This window comes from Vigna angularis, chromosome 5 (assembly GCF_016808095.1).
Source record: "Vigna angularis cultivar LongXiaoDou No.4 chromosome 5, ASM1680809v1, whole genome shotgun sequence".
In the NCBI taxonomy this organism is placed as follows: Eukaryota; Viridiplantae; Streptophyta; class Magnoliopsida; order Fabales; family Fabaceae; genus Vigna; species Vigna angularis.
In genome coordinates, this window is record NC_068974.1 from 13,211,353 (window position 1) to 13,232,546 (window position 21,194).

Consider the following 21,194-nt stretch of genomic DNA (forward strand, 5'->3'; position numbering starts at 1 on the left):
TTCACTAGATCTAGTTGCAGAATATTAGCTACGAGATGTTTAAAGACATAAAACACATGCAAGGATATCAATCACGGTGAAAAGATTGATTAAAATATGTGACAGCACTTTGCTAATGGATTTGAAGCAACTTAGATATGCTTTTTGCATTTTATGGATTAATACAAGTTGCCACTACTTGAGACATGTGTAGTAACATCAAATGAACGTGTTCAAATCTTGAGAACAACAAAATATGCACTGAACAGGTTTTGGATATTGCACCAGATTTGAAAATTATGTGGAGACTTTGAAAAACAAAATAACTTTTTTTATGCTTTAGCTTATATCATCCAGGCTAGACATTGCCTCATTGCCTTTTATGGATTGATATATTGCTACACATGCATCTAAACACATATTTGCATAGAAAACACAGAAAATAAAGGCTGGAACAGAATCAACACTTCATGATAGAAATAACACTGCACATAAGGCACATGACTTTAGACAAAACTGGAAAATGAATATGCAAGCTAGAATTCAACTCAAGCAAATGAAATTCATTGATTAAAATGATGAAGAAATACTAAGGAACATTGGAAGTACAAGCACAACAAGTACAAACACGATTTAAACCAATTTCTCACCTTTTTAGTACACTTTTTTAGGTTCTAACTACTCAAAATTTGAGTTTTAGGTACTTGTTTGCTTTTGAGTAGTTTCCTAGTGTCATTTCACTACTTTAGACTTGCTAGGATATTAACATTAGTTATTGTTAGTCTACTTTAGGTGAATTGCCTCTTTCTCACCCTTTTAGTAGACTTTTTTAGGTTCTACATACTCAAACTTTGAAGTTGAGGTAATTCTTTGCTTTTGACAAATTTCCTAGCTTCATTCTACTAGTTTAAACTTGTTAGGATGTTAAATATAGTAGTACTCATTTTAGGGTTTAGGTAGTCAAATTTTGAGATTTTGCTACTTGATCCAATTTGACATCTCTATTAGCTTAATTTAAGTACTTTAAACTTGTTAGGATAACAACAATATACTTTCTTTGGTTATATTAGGTGAATTTTGAAATTGTCACCTATTTAGAATACTTTTTATGTTTTAAGTACTTCAATTTTGAGACTTCACAATTGAAGTCCAAAATCATATGTTCAACTTTGACTTTAGAGTTCACTTTCACCATTAAAGTCCAAATTCATGTCCAGGTTGTTGGAGACTTTAAGAGACATATCTTTTAACATTTTGAAGGCCAAATTAATCACTGGAGTGCCCTTAACCACTGCCAGTTGGAGCAAAGTTAATAAAGTTTAACCTAAGAGGTGTTCTACTTTAGCCTTAGTAAGGAATTTTCAGTTTTTTAGTTAATATATAAACTATAAAACAACTATAACTTTGGTTCCTCCTTCTAGTTTGGTAACTTGGGGGATTCAAGATAATATATAACCAACATATATGCATGTTGGTTTGTCCTTGTACTCTACTTCATCCTTATAGTTACTCATTTTAAGTCTTACCCTGTATTGAAAGAAATTTTTAAGGGTGTTGTCCCGGTCTTTTTCCAAGAGGGAATTTCGGTTGAAGGGTGGGGAACAAGGTGTGGAGATTATATATAAGAAGAATATGCAACATAGAGAACACAAGAGAGAAGACAAAAGGCGAAAGAGAAAGAGAGATAAAAGGCAAACAAAATTTTATTTACCAAAAGGAGGGGCCAGCATGTTTATTTATGAAATTGTTGCATGACTATAGGCTTTTAGACAAATCAATCAGGAGCAAAATAAAGCAAGGCAAACAGAATAAGACATCATTTACCTACCTGGAAATGATGAAGTCTTCGACACTTGAGTGTAGCCCTTAAACAATGACACTTTTGCAACTAACTTTAACCACTCCGTTCAAAGCTTCCAAACGTTATGTGCTCCTAATTGAAACTCCAAAACCTTGTACAATAATGGACAATTTTAATTAGCAAAACGCAACAACAACAAAAGATTAATCATCAAACACTCTATTACCAAGAACAGGGGCTCAACTTATAAGCTTCTAAAAATAAAGCAGATATATATACACACCTAATTGTCACCTATTTAGTACACTTATTATGTTTCAAGTAGTGTAATTTTAGGTTCTCAATAGTCAAATCTTGTATTTCTTTGTATTTTTGAATTCTGCCCTCATTTTTATCTTTCTTTTATGTTTTAAAACTTGTGTAGATAGTTTATTAACTGTTTTGGTTAGTACTTTAATACGCTATGCATTATGACCACATTTAGCCTATTCTAGTAACTAGTTTTAGGTTCAAGGATGTCATATTTTGAGTTCTTGGTTGTTTTTGTAGTGTGAGTTTCTAATTAGCTAGGTTTTACCATTCTAAACTTGTTAGGACAATTTCTTTGAAGTTTCTTAGGCTAGTTTAGTGTAGTTTGCAAATTTTGACCATTATAGTACATTTTTAGTACTCATTTTAAGGTTTTAGTAGTGGTTTACTCAAACAAGTTTAATTATCATAACTAACCACTTCAGCAACTTAGTTTGATGAATGGAAACATGTTCAAATGAAATTTTAACTCAATTTTAAACTCAATGCAGTTTTTTATGGTTTACTCTTAGTTTAAGTGCTTTAATTTTTACATCCATAGTCAGAATTTGTTTGCTTAGTGATTTGTCGTGATTAGTTAAGTCTTTATTAGTATTTTAGCATTGTGAACTTGTCTACATACTTACATTCCTATTTTTACTTGGTTCATATAGCATTTTTTGGGTTTGTTTGGATGAATTTGGCAATTCTGATTGTTTGTACTGGTTATATTAGTTTTGACATTCTTTTACCATTTAAAACTTGTTTACAAAGTGTCTGAACAGTTCTACATATCAGTTTAGTGCAATCCTCATTTTAAAACTAGTTTAGCATACTTTTTAAGCTTTCACTAGTGAGTTTTAGAATCTCTTACAATTAGTGACTTTTGAAGTTTTCTTTAGTCATTTAAGACTTGCTTAGGTAGTTTCTTTACTGGTATTCTTTCTGTTTTAGTTTAGTTCTTACTTTTAGCTTCTTTAACCTAGTTTTAGAGTGTTTTTGTAGGATGAGTAGTAAAATTTTGAGTTTATTGTACAATTTAATTTGAGTTTGTTTCTAGCTTTCTTTAGTCATTTTAAAGTTCCTTGAATAAATTTTACCTCTGTTTTTACTACTTTTTGCGGATTTGCACATTTCTCATTTTGCTACCTTAACTCTTAATTTGTAGATGAAAGATAGAGTGTCTAACTTGAGTGCATAATTTTTAGTCATGTTCGTACAGTTTCATACATTGAATTAAATGATTTTTACATGATGAATCAGTTCTGCTGCGACTGTCGCGGTCATACAAATTTGATTGCACGAAATTAAATGCAGTATATCTAGGAAGTGACTCTTAGGTCGTCTCTCAAGGACCAATTTTGGTGGTTCAGTCTCAGATTTTCACACGAAAGGGGGGAATTGTTTGTGATTTTGTGAATGCAATAAAATAAAATTGGAAATTAAACGAAAATACAAAAGCGTTAAAATAATTTCAAAACGGTAAAAACTGTGTAGAAAACGGTAAAAGATGGTAAAAACGGAACAGTAAATATGCAGAAACGGTAAAATTTAACGATGCAGAAAACAATAGACGGTAAAATAAATAGACAATAAAATAAAATCACTTGACTGAAAATGAAATTTATCAAAAGATTCAGATGAAAATGAAAATGATCAAATTAATGTAACAAGCGTTCAAAAATAAAATTTACACTGATGGAAAATTAAAACACAGATAGCTTTGGAAAAGGGAAGAGGCAAGAGCCTCTTCCAGGGGCGTGTCCTAAAACTACTCCTACAATTTACTCTAAAAATCTGATTCATTTTTCTCTGCATGCTGCCTCCTTTTAATAGCAAATTTCTCACCAACTCTCCTAGCATAGTCTCCTCCCGTGAACTCCCTTTCTTGTGAGAATTGCCAAGCCATCAACTCCACTTTCCTCCTCTTCTTTACGTGAACTTTCACAAATGGTGGTCCCTTTTGATTAATGCATTTCCAGATTGACTCTTCTATGGCCCCTAGGCCATTTAACCGTGAGCTCCCTGTTTGAAAGTGGCCCCTCTTTTCCATTCAGCATTTGATTCATTCTTCCAAAACCAAAGATGTTTTGCCAAAATAATTTGTTCATCATGGGGCCGTGTGAAGAATAAAAAGTTTATCATTCTGGAGCTCTCCCTTCACACATCCGTAGCCTCCCCTTCAACCATTGCAGCTCTGGACAATCTTCTTCCTCTTTATATGGTGGGTGTGAACTGCTGGATGCTTCTCTTTTCCATAAGAAAATAACTTGTTGATGGTAGCTGGAATAAAAACCCGAGAGATGCCTTCAACATGGATGGTTGCTTGCATGTCATCATGCAGTGAATGAAAGCAAAGAGGGTCCTCCACTATTAACGTGAGTGCTTCCTTGCTGGACACCTTTCAGCTGCTTCCTTCACTACTGGACACAACTTCTCAAGGGCCGTGAGTTCCTCCAAAGCTGCTGGACTTTGTCTTGATGCTGTTTCTGCATAAGCTCCATCACTGTGACACCACTCTCTCCCTCTTGGTGGCTGCTCCAAGTTGCTGGATGCTGAACCTGTGAGTTGTGTAGTGTGCTTCCTTTCTCCAGCTCTCTGGATATGGAACATCTATCACTAGCACCCATCTTCCTTTCTCCAGCCATGCTCCCTGAAATACTATGTCTATTGTCTCATCAGCCAGAGAAGAAGTTGTCCAATTTTTTTGTTCTGAAATACCGTGAAGTGGCCATCATCTTTCATCTTTCAATTTAATAAAATATAACATATAACATGGAACATAGCTTTGGCCGTGTGTTTACTTCCTTTATGTGGTTTTCTTGTGGTGGCCCCTACCTCTTTTATGTTGTCTCCCACTACAAGAATTAAGCTTCCCATTTTGTATGTGTTTTACCGAGAATGCTTCATCCATGTGGCATGCTTCAATTGAAAACAATATTTCCATGTTTGCTAGCTTATTGAATATGCCGAGGTGCTTGCTTTTCCTAAATAGCCAAATTCAACTATAATTCACATTCCAAGCTAAAGGTGTGCGGCTCCCACTTTAATAAAAAAAATGTTTGTTGGATGCTTGCTGAAATAACTTCCACCGTGACTCTACTTCCTTAATAATATTTGGAATAAAATTCAGCACTTGGAAGTGGACGTGAATTTTCACCATGGTGGTCCCCTCCTTTCATTCAAAGTGATACTTGCTAATTTCCATCCAGCCGTGAAACATGTGTATCACTTCTACCACTTTCCATTCCTTCATCTCAATTAATTGGCTAAGTGTTACCATTCCAGCCGTAACATCATTCCCCTCTTTCTTTCCTAATTAAAACTAAAATTCAAAAGCTTCTAATTAATGGCTTCACAAAAGAAATTAGTCCGTGGATTTTATCCAGGAATTTCCCTACAATTAATAATGCAAATATTAAGCTTAGAAAATTCAAATTAATCAAAATAAGAATTTCTAGTCAATTTAAGCACAATTAGTAAAAATAGGAAAATACCGGACATTTAAGCACAATTCCCGGATTAAATTCGGTACAATAAACTAAGTGAAATGTAGAAAATATTGATTCATCAAAATAGACCACACTTAGTCTTTTGCACTCCTGGGCAAAATTAAAACACAAATCAAGGAATAGCTCAAAGGACTTCTAGGAAGGTGACACACACTCAGCACGCAGAAAACAAAGAATCAAGAAAATAAAAAGAATTTACAGAGTTCTCGAGAATTATGGACCGATGAAAGAAGTAGAAATTTTCCAACACAAAATCAAGAAAAACAGATACTTACAGAAATCTTCCAAGCAATTCAAAGTATGGCAAAAATAATTACTCAGCTCAAGAGGTGATTTAAAAATAACATAACCTCACAGATGCACTAATAGTGTTTCTCTCAAGTGTTTAAGGTAAATAATTTCAACTCAATGTACTCAAGAAAACAAACACAAGTAGACTTGGCAAGCTTCTAATATCAACACTTAAATCATATGCATATTCAGATCAAAAGGTCTTTTATGGGTTGTAATGAGGCCAAGGACAAGGAGGGATAAATTTGGAAAAGTAGCTAGATCTCAGAAGAATTAGAGGTGCACTAGGGAAAAAAATGTAAACACAGTGAAATCTCACCCAAACCTCTAATTCAATCCTCTTCTTGACTCCATTATTCACAAAATTATTTTTCAATTTTTCTCTTTTTCTCATCATTTTTTTTTCCTGTATTCTTTTCTCTTTTTTTTTTTATCACACAACAGGATATAAATTATCATTTCAAAACATGATGAGGAACCAACTAGCCAATTCATCAGAATTCCCAAGGAGACCACACTTATTCTCAAAATACTTCTATAGCTCCAGACTTTCCTAAGGTTAAGGTAATCATTTGTTTTTCACTTAGGATCAGTGTATGAGCTTCAACACAAAGAAATATATACAGTATAGGCTCAAAGGGGTTATCAAAGGATAATAACAAGGTAGGCTTATTTGGCTAAAGAAGCTCAAGAACAAAAATGCCTTTATCACGTCTGAACATGCATATCAATCAAGTATATCAAAAAGAATCAAGCCAAGGCATATGTGCAAGCATTCAAGATACATATCACACACAAGAAAGAAAATTAAGTGGCTCAAATCTCTCACAGGGTATTCGTCACAATCAAATCAACCTCTCAAACGTATAATCATCTTTCCAAGCAAAGAAAAGCAAGGATTACAATCTATAAGTAGTAAGTAAGTGAAGGAAAAATCTACAACTTAGATAATCCAGAAATCAAAAGAAAAATGTAAAATTTATTGCACTCAAGAACACTAAAAACAACTTAAAACAGAAAAAATTTAACACTCAAAAACAAAAAATTTAACACACAAAATACAAACTAACAGAAAAATCAGAATTTCTCCCCAGTAGACCACACTTAAATCACACAATGTCCTCAGTGTGTAACAATCATCAGATTATCAATTTCGAAGCAGTCGAATAATATAGACAAGTGCAATAAAAAGTTAGGAAATGGGAAGAAATTTTTCAATAACATCCATCAGTAGATGTTATCATTGACATCCATCAGCAGATGTCTAAATCACCTAGCACCCTTCAGAAGATGCTAATAATTTTTAATTAATTAATTAATTTTTTTTTTTTTTTTTTTTTTTTTTTTTTTTTTTTTTTGAAAAAGGAGACCGGTACTGTGACAACAGTCTCGGTGGCAACGACCGGAACTGTTGCTACAGTGGAAACAATTTGGCTATAAAAGGGTACCTCCTCAGCGTCAGAGCGCCATTTCCTGACCTAGCCTCTCTCTGCTCTCCTCTCTTCTCTCTTCTCTCTTCTCTCTTCTCTCTCTGCTCTCTTCTCGAGCGTCTGGATCTGCGAGGAAGCTCTGTCACCGTGTCATCTGAAGAGTCCGAGATCAGCGAGGAGCTACTCTGCCAGCCTACTACTCCAGGTAAGTCCTCTGCACCTGGATCTCTGTTTCTTTCTGCTTGCTTCTTTCCTGCTCTCCCTCTCCCTTTTCCTGCTTTCCTGCTTTACTGCTTTCCAGTCTTTCATTTCATTTTTTTTTTCATTTCTGCAATACTGGTCCTCTCCCCTTGCCCGATCTATCTTCTTTCTTCTTCTTCAATTTTTTATTTTTCTGAAACTGAAAAAAAAAACTTAAACACATAAAACACAACTGTCTTAAAACTTAAGGGGTATATCGGCTGGAAACCAGACGTTAATCTCCCTTCGATTGAAGGTATTGCAGAGACAATCGGGTAGAACAACGCCACGTACCCCACTAAAAAAAATAAAACACAGAAACTTAATAACATGAACAATATGGACAAGGACAACCGGACAACTGGACGTAGATCCGTTTAGGACCCTTTTGCAAGGACCGTGAAACAGATCTGAGACCAGACATAGAAATATCAAAGACTCACAGGACAAAATAAATCTAAAAGGAAACAAAAACAAATAAAGAAAACATAGAACTAATCTATTTTTTTTTTTTCGCTTTTTATTTTTCAGTTTTTTTATTTTTTTTTTTTATGTTTTTGTTCTTTTTATTTTTATATTTTTTTTTTTTTTTTTTATGTTTAAGAATACTAGTAGAGAAAAGATGACGAGCGAGATGGAATCAGAGAGATACACCAGTCAGCGGTGGCGTCCTACCGAAGATCAGACCCAGATGATGACCAGAATCTACAACTTTGGGGTCACACACCCAAGTCGAGCGCAAGTTGTCGAGATCACGTCTCGACTAAGGATCTTCGGAGATGCCAGCGAATACAACGTGCACTGCTGGTTCAACAACCACGGCAATCGGGTCAGGCGCTGGCAAGCGGAGATAGACCCCACTGGCACTCAGTTTTCACAACTGCCGCTATATATGTACGGTAAGACCTCTGATCATATCTCACTTTTATTGAAATTTTTTTTCTTTTCTCTTCTATTATTAACACACAATTTTTTTTTTTTTTTTGGCCGAAAGATTATGACTGGGTGATTATGAGGGCACCGAGGCTACTGAATCTGTTTCCCGTTCCGATCATCATCGACGACGATAGGGACGTACGACAAATCCCGCCACCCATGCTTCTCACATTCCGAACCAGAGCTCCCTCAACGGAGCTCTCCCTTAGACCGCCACAACCAGCTCGAGAGTTCTTTCGTTGAATTTTTAATGTTTTATGTTTTTTTTTTTTTTATTATGTTTTTGCTGGCCGAGTGTGGCCAGAATAAAGGCTGTAATATGAACACTTATTTTTTTTTATTTTTGTTTTTTATGTTTTTATTTATTATGGTGTGTAATATTAACGATCAGAAATGATCGACCCCCGGACAACTTTAATTTCATATATATCTACTGCAATTTCAATTTCAGATCTGTTCAATTTCCAATTTTCCATTACTGTAATTTTTGCATTGATGAATGAAATATTTTCTTAGTCTAAAAATTTTCAATCAAAAACATGTATGAGACAACTAAGAAAATATATTTACAATGAAGAAAATAAGGAAAAAGATAAGATCGGAAGTGAAAATTTTCAATGACTAATTGGTATGAAATAATAAGAAACTGAGGGTCGAAATAAAATCATGGACTACGCAAAACAATTTCTTAATTTTTGATTTTTTTTTTTTAATGATAACAATTTGAAAACTAAGAAAGAAAAATAAATATACATATCAGAATACATTTTTGGCACGCTTTTAAACAAAAAAATTTTATCACAAATTTTTTTTTTTTTTTTATATTTTTTTTTATTTTTAAAAAAAAACAATTCGAAAACTAAGAAGAAAAGGAAAAACAAACTTAAAAGAAAAACAAAATGAAGAATCTTCCCGAGACCACACTTAAACTACACTGTCCTAAATGTTTTCTAACATAAGATCATAAACTAAAACAACAAACAGATAAAGGACAAGTGCACTAAAAATATGAAAACGGGGAAGAAAGAAAAAGAAAACTTCCCTGGTCAAGGTGGCAGTTGCCAATTTTGGACTTGTAGGGAGATGTTCCCTTCTTCAGGATCCAGCATGAAAGTGTTGAGGACGAACTGCTTCATCCTCCAAATCTGATCAAGTAGGGAAATATCTTCCACCGCCGGATCTAAACCACAAATATTGTTACTGAGCGGATTCAGTAGGTGCCTTTTGATCTCGGAACTGCTGTATGTACTAGCACCTTTGTCTTCCAGCGTGGGTGCATGCTGATCAAATTTATATGTACCTCCTGCAATATGGTTAGTACGAAATGGTTCCACAGAAATATCATGCAGAGGTATAACACCCAATCCCAATGTAATAGGCTGAACCTTAGATACATCCTCAGAACATGAATCAATTTCAATTTCAGAAACATTATCTACCACAAATTCAGATTCATGTTCAGTGCATGGATAAGAAGTATTCAGATATGATGGCAAAAATTTGTTCTCATCATGCACAGAGGGAAAATTAAAATCATGCTCAGCAACAATATAGTCATCCGCATACATATCAACAGCATAATTATTAACATAATCATGAATAGCATAATCATACTGAGGTATGCTTACCTCCACTTCCTTGAAGATTTGAAAAGTAGTGGAAGATGAAATTGGTCTACCTGGGTCAGAATTACTGCTTATTCTTGCTTGGGCCTCAAAATGTTCATCAACAGTCTCCTCAGGTGCAAGAGTGGCCATCTGCCCGATCTGATCACTCAAATTCTGCATGGCAGCTTGAGTTTCCTGTTGGATTTTCATGCTCTCTTGCTTGAACTTTAGATTCTGCATGGTTATCTGCTCCAATAACTCCTGCAATGTGGGCTCAGAAGTTGAAGGCTGAGGAGTTAATTGAGTAGGAGCATCATACTGCTGAATCTCATATTGTTGGACTGGTGGAGGCATAAAGGTGCTCTGGAATGGTGGTTCTTGGTATTGATGTGGGGCATCGTACCATCCCAAGTTAGGGTCATTCCATCCAGGACCGTTGTTGTATCCATCTTGCACAGGGGAAAATTTGCTCAGAAACTGAAGCTCAAGATATCCCCAATTGGTAACGGATCCTAGAGGAAGAGAATCTTGCCAATCCTTAGCTGCTCCGTGTAATGAGTGTGGAAATGCCCTCAAGAAAATGTGATCAAGAGGGACATGTGGAGGCTTCATTGAAGAGCACATGTTGTGGAACTCCTCCAAATGTCTATGTGGGCATTCTCCGGCAAAACCATGAAACTTAGGGAGCAGATATATCAGTCCAGTGCTAAGAACACAATGAATATCATCCTTAGGTGGAACCGGCTCCCAAAGGGAGCTCTCAGAAAATTGAGGATGATCATTATAATTTTCATCATAAAATTCAGCAGAATTAAAATCAGAGCAATATGCAGAATAAGAATCATTATCACAGACATTGGCAGAATAAGCAGTATTCACATAGCCAGAATAGATAGACATGAAAAAATAAAAATAAAACAAATAAAAACTAAATACTAAAAATTACAAAACAGATAAATCACAACACATTTATACATGTTACATGCACACAAAAGACAGAACATAATTTTTTTTTAATAATTTTTTTTTAATTTTTTTTTTTAATTAACAGACATAATACAAAACACAACACAATAAAAATATAAAAGACAAAACATATATTACAACCACGTAATAAAACAAAAACAGTAAAAATCTAAAACAAGAACCTGGACTGAAGTGACAACGCCGCCAAAATTTGCTGAAGGTGTCGTTGTCGCCTACAAAAATATACAAGACAAAACACACAAAACAAACATATTAACAGAACAAAAATTTACACAACAAAAATCTAAAACCAAACCGTTATTGGTCCCCGGCAGCGGCGCCAAAATTTGCTGCGACTGTCGCGGTCATACAAATTTGATTGCACGAAATTAAATGCAGTATATCTAGGAAGTGACTCCTAGGTCGTCTCTCAAGGACCAATTTTGGTGGTTCAGTCTCAGATTTTCACACGAAAGGGGGGAATTGTTTGTGATTTTGTGAATGCAATAAAATAAAATTGGAAATTAAACGAAAATACAAAAGCGTTAAAATAATTTCAAAACGGTAAAAACTGTGTAGAAAACGGTAAAAGATGGTAAAAACGGAACAGTAAATATGCAGAAACGGTAAAATTTAACGATGCAGAAAACAATAGACGGTAAAATAAATAGACAATAAAATAAAATCACTTGACTGAAAATGAAATTTATCAAAAGATTCAGATGAAAATGAAAATGATCAAATTAATGTAACAAGCGTTCAAAAATAAAATTTACACTGATGGAAAATTAAAACACAGATAGCTTTGGAAAAGGGAAGAGGCAAGAGCCTCTTCCAGGGGCGTGTCCTAAAACTACTCCTACAATTTACTCTAAAAATCTGATTCATTTTTCTCTGCATGCTGCCTCCTTTTAATAGCAAATTTCTCACCAACTCTCCTAGCATAGTCTCCTCCCGTGAACTCCCTTTCTTGTGAGAATTGCCAAGCCATCAACTCCACTTTCCTCCTCTTCTTTACGTGAACTTTCACAAATGGTGGTCCCTTTTGATTAATGCATTTCCAGATTGACTCTTCTATGGCCCCTAGGCCATTTAACCGTGAGCTCCCTGTTTGAAAGTGGCCCCTCTTTTCCATTCAGCATTTGATTCATTCTTCCAAAACCAAAGATGTTTTGCCAAAATAATTTGTTCATCATGGGGCCGTGTGAAGAATAAAAAGTTTATCATTCTGGAGCTCTCCCTTCACACATCCGTAGCCTCCCCTTCAACCATTGCAGCTCTGGACAATCTTCTTCCTCTTTATATGGTGGGTGTGAACTGCTGGATGCTTCTCTTTTCCATAAGAAAATAACTTGTTGATGGTAGCTGGAATAAAAACCCGAGAGATGCCTTCAACATGGATGGTTGCTTGCATGTCATCATGCAGTGAATGAAAGCAAAGAGGGTCCTCCACTATTAACGTGAGTGCTTCCTTGCTGGACACCTTTCAGCTGCTTCCTTCACTACTGGACACAACTTCTCAAGGGCCGTGAGTTCCTCCAAAGCTGCTGGACTTTGTCTTGATGCTGTTTCTGCATAAGCTCCATCACTGTGACACCACTCTCTCCCTCTTGGTGGCTGCTCCAAGTTGCTGGATGCTGAACCTGTGAGTTGTGTAGTGTGCTTCCTTTCTCCAGCTCTCTGGATATGGAACATCTATCACTAGCACCCATCTTCCTTTCTCCAGCCATGCTCCCTGAAATACTATGTCTATTGTCTCATCAGCCAGAGAAGAAGTTGTCCAATTTTTTTGTTCTGAAATACCGTGAAGTGGCCATCATCTTTCATCTTTCAATTTAATAAAATATAACATATAACATGGAACATAGCTTTGGCCGTGTGTTTACTTCCTTTATGTGGTTTTCTTGTGGTGGCCCCTACCTCTTTTATGTTGTCTCCCACTACAAGAATTAAGCTTCCCATTTTGTATGTGTTTTACCGAGAATGCTTCATCCATGTGGCATGCTTCAATTGAAAACAATATTTCCATGTTTGCTAGCTTATTGAATATGCCGAGGTGCTTGCTTTTCCTAAATAGCCAAATTCAACTATAATTCACATTCCAAGCTAAAGGTGTGCGGCTCCCACTTTAATAAAAAAAATGTTTGTTGGATGCTTGCTGAAATAACTTCCACCGTGACTCTACTTCCTTAATAATATTTGGAATAAAATTCAGCACTTGGAAGTGGACGTGAATTTTCACCATGGTGGTCCCCTCCTTTCATTCAAAGTGATACTTGCTAATTTCCATCCAGCCGTGAAACATGTGTATCACTTCTACCACTTTCCATTCCTTCATCTCAATTAATTGGCTAAGTGTTACCATTCCAGCCGTAACATCATTCCCCTCTTTCTTTCCTAATTAAAACTAAAATTCAAAAGCTTCTAATTAATGGCTTCACAAAAGAAATTAGTCCGTGGATTTTATCCAAGAATTTCCCTACAATTAATAATGCAAATATTAAGCTTAGAAAATTCAAATTAATCAAAATAAGAATTTCTAGTCAATTTAAGCACAATTAGTAAAAATAGGAAAATACCGGACATTTAAGCACAATTCCCGGATTAAATTCGGTACAATAAACTAAGTGAAATGTAGAAAATATTGATTCATCAAGTTCCAAAGAACAATTTTGACAAAAGTTAACCTTGAGAGATTTGAACTTCAGTTTTTCTTGTGTGTGCATTCTTGAAAATGACATTCTAGGCCTTGCATTATTTCTCTTCATAATTAATCATTTGATGTGAATTCTTAATGTGATCTAGGCCCTCTTTGAATTAAGTCACTTGCCAAATATGAATGGATTAAACTCAAAACATATTGCATTCACGTTCAACTACTGTGTTTGTGTGTTTTGGTTTCTAAATGACAAGTCAAGCCTTTATATAGGCTAAAGAAAAGAGCTAAAACTGGAAAACGAATCAACAAGACAAGTAACAACTAACTAAGTACCTATATCACATGCACACATACCATGATATCATGACCGGTTTCACAACAACATTTATTCTAATATACTCAAACAAAACTGAATCAAATGTCCAGGACTTTAATACATATAAAAGCTTCATACCCTTTAGCAATCTGGCCATAACACTACATTTCACACATGCAACATAGCTTGGAATATAAGAAAAAATAGCATTCAACCTAATATGACCATAGCAGTCTGTGGTTTCAATCCTTCCCAAACAAGGATCAATAATACAAGCAATGCAATTCCTAAGATTAACTCAAAACACTCTAATAATACAATCTCATTCTTTTAGTAATGCAACCACATTTTTATTCAACATTTAACCATAATTCTCCACCAATGCTCACTTCATTCGGAGACAAAGAGCTTACCTCCACACTATAACCTCCCTGGACGAAGACAGCCTCCTAACACCACACTTTTTCCCTACACTGCGCTTCACTCGACCTTCAACGCACCACTACAATTGCAATAATTTTCCAATGATATTTAGTGTTAAACAAAATCTCCAATGTGAAACAAAAGCAATACACATATATTCAGGTTAACTCACACATGCATCACAAACAGGGTAGCGACCAAAAGGTACATAATTTCAAGCAATAATTTGAACCAATAACTTACCTCTACGGTAGCGACAACCCTCTGATACCCTCTCTCGCGCAACCCTTCTCACACAACGAAAGCTACTTCGTCACACAACCCCTGGATTAGCCTCCCTTGGCAACTAGAAGCTCTGCCCACACCGCGACATCAACCCTGACGCAGCGACAACACCTCCTAACGCCGCCAAACCACCGTTGTAAAGAAACAGGAGCTCGACAGGTTGAGAATCAATGGCAATGATGGTTTCAGATTGTGAATGACAGAGGGAGATAGAGATTAGGGCAGGGGAGAGTGGAAAGTAGGGATGGGAGTGAAAGTTTAGGGGAAGCTTTCCTGGAAAGTATTTGGGAAAATGGAAGAGGGAAATCCCAAATTTAGATTTCATTAAGTGAATGCATATACCGATGGCCAAAAGCCTTCGGTAAATCCTCTGACCAATACCGAAGGGCAAAAGCCTTCGGTAATGACCAACTTTAATGACCGTCGGGAAATCCTTCACTATTATCGATTTTACCGAGGGGCAAAAGGCCTTCGGTAATAATCCTTTGATAATCAATGAATTTCTAGTAGTGAGTGGAAGAATATTGAAGAATCATTTCTAGAATTTTAGTGTATGTAAAGCTAAGAAACTTGAGAATTGGATTACCTATATATGACATTAATTCTTAAGGTAACTTATGTAGTTAACATAGTTCATGTCTAATTTTATTCATCATTTATAGTCTGTCTAATCGGTTATGCATGAAGAGAAAATATAGTTATCTATTATTCTTCCAGGATCCCAATAATCAAGAAATGATATATGTCTAATTCAATTCCTTGATTGATGATATAAAGGTTGTCGCGTGAAACATGAATAGATGCCTTTGACATATGTTGTGAATATAATTTTAAGTTGCATGCAATGTTATTTGGCACAATAAATTAATTTTCAATATATGAAAACTTGAGTGATTATAATAGAAGAATAGTTACGCATTACATAAATATGAAAAATACATGTTATATACAATTGAAGCATCAGCAAAAGATTACGTACAATTAATATTACAAATTTTTTATTTGTAGTCATCAATATCATATGTTAAACAAAATATTTAATGGATGTCACGATAATAAAGTTGCACTAACATCACCCAATTGTAAAAAATTATATAAATAAATAAAAAACATTAACCATATATTTAAAAAAAACACAACAGAAGTTCATTAAAAACTACATTTGGAAGAAACAATCCATTTTTCTTTAATCTTCTTTATTAGAAGATAAAAAAGGTATTCCTTTAATATTCTCTTCGTTTATTTGGACTATCTAATTGTAAGTTTGATTCAATCTTTCTTAATCATTAAAGATTGTAAAGAGAGTTTTCCCTTCAAATCTATAAATGTTAAATGAATTATTAAAAATTAAATTAAATTTAAAAATTATTTAAAAAATTGATGTAAATTGTATAATAATTTAACTAAATTGAATTCTATCATGACACGAGTGAACTAAATAAAATTTAGTTAGTAAAATTGAACTAAACTATAACCTAATTTTAAGGTTTGATAATTATGTATCGATCAATGTAAAAATTTGTACAGTATCAACTAAACTAAGATTTACCATTGCAAAAATAATTATTGATATAAGTTTTAAGATATTGTCACTAGTACAAAATAGGGATAAGAACACGGGTCATATGTCTCGGTTTTTAGAAAACCGAAGCATATATAAAGGCGGTGACATTTTCGCAATTTCGACGAACTTATACGCCTCGGTTGTAAAAAAACCGAAGCATAAAAACCAAATTAACTCGGTTAAAAATAAAATCGAGACTTGATGTTCTGCCACGTCCCACCTAAAACTGGTTAATTTTTTACTACCTCGGTCTTCTAACCCAACCGAGGCATAAACGTTCCAAATACCTCGGTCCTCTAACCCGAGGCATAAACCTTCCGAAATGAAAAAAGGGGTATCCTCTACTACTCTCGTCACTTGCAACATCCAGAGCACGCATCCAAAGCATGCGAAATCCAGAAGCAACTTAACGTTGGCGGCGAGTGCGGCGAGGCATGGCGAGGTGGCAGCGAGGCATGGTGAGGTCGCGGCGAGGTCGGAGCAAGGTGGCGGCGAGATCTCTTCTTCCCTTGTTTCTTTTTAGGTTCAGACGCGATTTATCGTAGGTAGGGGCGGCCGCCGCGACTTTGTCTCTGCGGCGTGACGGTCCCTGTTCGTGGAGGTGGGAGGTTGTCCGCGGCGTGACGGTCCCTGTCCGCGACGTGACTTTGTCTCCGTTAGCGATTCGATTTGGGGTTTCGATTTGGGATTCATTGGTGGCGGCTGGCGGCTGGCGGCTGGCGGCTGGCGGTGGATCTCGCCTTCGTAGGGGATGGACCGAAGGGCGAGGTGATGGAAAACCAAAGGCGCGACGATGGACCGACAAGGGCGAGCTGATGGTGCAGCAGCGGTGGCGCGGCGAGGGTTTCGTTGGCAGCAAGGGTTTCATTTTTGGCAGCGAGCACTTCTGCGTTTTTGGGTTCTCTGCCTTCAGTTTCAAAACTCATCATTTAATTTTATTTTTGTAGATTTTGCCTATGGAATGCATGCTGGAGTGATGAGAAGGGACGAGAGAAGGCACCACGGAGGAAGCCATGGAAGCTTTGGAGATCCTGCAGGAAGCACTGAATGAGAAGAGGTTCTTTGAAGGAGAGAGCATAGGATTGGAAGTTATTGCTGCATTTGCCAAGTTATTGCTACCAGCAGGAAATTGGGTTGAGATATTGCTACCAAGTTGAGCCAAGAGTTTCCCTGAGATGAATTGTTTGTTGTCTTCAAAGTTTGTGTAACCACTCTCTCTGAACACACTTCTGCTTCCCCATGCTCCACAAGGTGTGGCAGAAAAAAAAAAAACCACTTTACTACCTCGGTTCATGTTTCAACTGAGACAGTATAAAATAAGATACTAACTCGGTTTACAACCGAAACATAAGAGGAAGACTTTTTACCTCGTTCGGATATGCCTCGGTTTCTCAACCGAGGCCTATAACCAAAAACAACCGAGGTCATTTCCTTTTATTGTACTAGTGTTGTAAAAGGCAACAAACTTATCATAATAACTATATTTCCATCTTTTGTTTATTAATGTTTTGTAAAATTAGTTTTTCGTTAAAAATTGTTTAACTTGTAGTTTCTCCGTTTAAGTCATCTTGTATTATGAGATGATATGTTGCATTTCACTATATCCTCAACCATTTATTAATCTAAGAATATATCGATATACCATATGGATTTGTAAAAACATGTCATCCCACTTAAAAATAAAACTATCATTTTTAAAACGAAAATAAATTAAAATTTTTATTTTAAATTATATTATATATTTTAAAAAATACAGTAGATGAAAATTAAGTTTTATATTTAAAAATTAAAAAATCCACACTATCCACAAAATATAATGAATAAAAAAACATGTTACGTCAAAAAAATTCTCAAGTAAATAGTTAATTCAGTACGATAAATATTGAAATATTTTATTTTTAGTATAATAATAATAAAATTACAATCTTAATAAAAAACTTTAATTCTACTAATTTTTGTTTAAATTTCATTATTAATCAAGATAATTGAACATATAGTTTGTTTTTAATAACTATTACATATGTTTAATAAAAGATAAATTAATATTAATATATAAATAATTTTTTATTTTAAATTTACAAAGGACAAAAAAAATTCTAAAGTTTAATTGTGCATTAATAGTAATTATTCCTGCCGTACATATGATAATTATTAAAGTTGAAATATATATTTAATTATTAATAAAGTTATAAATTTAACGAAATTAAAATTATATTTTTTTATGTAGTAGATGGATGATGTTTCTCTTCATGAACTTCCACCTTTTACATAATACCAAATTAAATTGTTACATTTTTTTTTTACCTCTCTCAAAGGTGTGTTTATATATGCATGTAAAACCAACAATTTTTTTATGGCACATAATGAATTGACTTTTGCACCATCAATTACTTAATTGAATGTTCAAAATTTTACCTTTGAATTCCACCGTGACTACTCATTATGTTAACAGTGACAAAACCTAGTCAATTAGCCTCATTCAGACGTTTCTTATAACACCTCTTAATACGTCACATATATATTCAATGCATATGTAACTACCATCTAATTTCATAACATACTTTTCAAATTAACATTCTTCTTTTAAAATATTAAAAACAAAAAAATAACATTTTTTTTATATTAAGATAGTGTATGGGAAAGAAACCTTTTTCTAAAACCTTTTTCAAACTCGAATCTTAAATTGTACTTCCTAAGACATTTTTGAAAAGTATTTTCTATAACAGTCTTGGAAGTTATTTTATGAAACTCTTTATTTATGTACGAATGTCTCAATTGGGTCCTCGTTTTCTAAAGTGTATCAAAATGGTCCCTAATTTTTAAAATTGATAGTCATTGAGTCCTTTCCGTTAAGTTGGCTGAACGGCGTTAAAAAAATTGCTGAGTGGATGCTGAGATGACGAACGAACGCTCGTCCACCAGCGAACGAACGCTCGTCCACCAGCGAACGAACGCTCGTCCACCAGAGAATGAACGCTCGTCCACCAGAGAATGAACGCTCGTCGACCTCTTACTGCTGGACGACCGTTCGTTCCACATTGGACGAACGTTCGTTCGGTGGTCGACGAGCGTTCGTTCGCTGATGGACGAGCGTTCGTTCGCTGATGGACGAGCGTTCGTTCGCTGGTGGACGAGCGTTCGTTCGTCATCTCAGTATCCACTCAGCAATTTTTTTAACGCCGTTCAGCCAACTTAACGGAAAGGACTCAATTGCTATCAATTTTCAAAATTAGGGACCATTTTGATACGCTTTAGAAAACGAGGACCCAATTGAGACATTCGTACATAAATAGGGATGTCGAAAAGGATTAAACCGCAAAAATAGCGTATAATGTCATGTGTTCAACGTTCAATTACTGAATAGTCAATCATTTTTGTAAATAAATGAAATTGTAGAACGTCGAAGATTCGACATTCTACGATGGTAATTATTTAAACCAGTTCGTCATTGTCTCTCTTCTTTCTTTTAAACCTCATGTAGGGATTTGTCAGTTAGAAGCCAAGTCACTTAGAAGCCAAAGAGTCGCCCTTTTAAATTTTATTTTTCTTTTAAACAACAAATAATATGTACAATTGTGTAAGGGGTATTATTTGTTACTTAGAAGCAAAAAAGTACCATTTTTTTTATTCTTTTATTCTTTTTTCTTTTAAACCACATATAATACATCGAATTTTGTAGGACCTTCGACGTATTAAGTTTCCCCTTCTTAATTTGAGCGGGAAATTGAAAATTCATTCACTTTATCTTAGCGCGTGAGACCCTCTTCTCTTCTCAAACTTTTCTCGAACGAAGAAGTTTGACGACCATCACATGTAATCTTTCTTTCATTTGATACAAATCCATGTTAATTAACTATTTTATATATAATTTTCATTTTTTTTGACCGATTATTTTCGTGTTCTTATCCTTCATAGACGCATTCTGCTTTCTCTCTCACGGGTGGAAACACTTTATTCCGATGAACCCACCCTTTGAAGGTTAGTTTTCGTTTTGAAGAACTTGTTTGTTGTTCTTTTTTGTTGAACTTGTTTGTTGTTGTTATTTGGTTGAACTTGTTTGTTGTTGTTGTTTAATTAAACTTGTTTGTTGTTGTTGATAGTATACTATACGTTCATAGTTCATGCTTTATAAAATATCAAAAACTGAAATTTGTTGTTTTTCTACTTTTTCAGATCTCGTAAAATTGTAAAAAAAAACAAAAAAATTGTTTTTAACAAAATTCGATGTCAATTTGATTAACATCGAATTTTTTAAATTCGACGTCAATTTAACATCTCCTGATATGACGTCGACCTTGAATTCGATGTAAAAGGCCAAAAAAGACATTATACAATGTTTTTGTACTAGTGTTTGTCTATGATAAACTAAAAGAAAATGATAGAAAAGATTAAGGGTATTTTTATAATGTTACTACAAGGTTGAATGTAAAGCATAAATTTTACGGTTTATAATAATGATAATGAAAAGGGAAAGGTAAAAGTTCAAGGTTAAATAATAAAAATTCGAATATTTAATTTTGTTATCCCTCTATTTACTTAAAAATTATCTAAACTTAACTCAAATTCAAATTTTCTACTAGATTTTTTATGTTATTCTTCTACTGTATTTTTAAAATATATTAATTTTAATATATTAAATTTTTAATATATTTTAAAATATTAAAATCATTTTTCAATATGTCAAAATAATGAATTTTAAATATAAAATTAAAAGAGAGTAAAAAAGATTTGGACTCGACGATGTAGTTTGTCCAATCCTATTTTAGTTTTTTTTTTACACTTTTTTACTCCAAAACATTATCTTAAATAAATAATAAAGTTAAAAAAAACACATATATCACTTATCTTCATAAATTCATTAAAAAAACAAGATTTGAAAATAACATATTTTTATGTA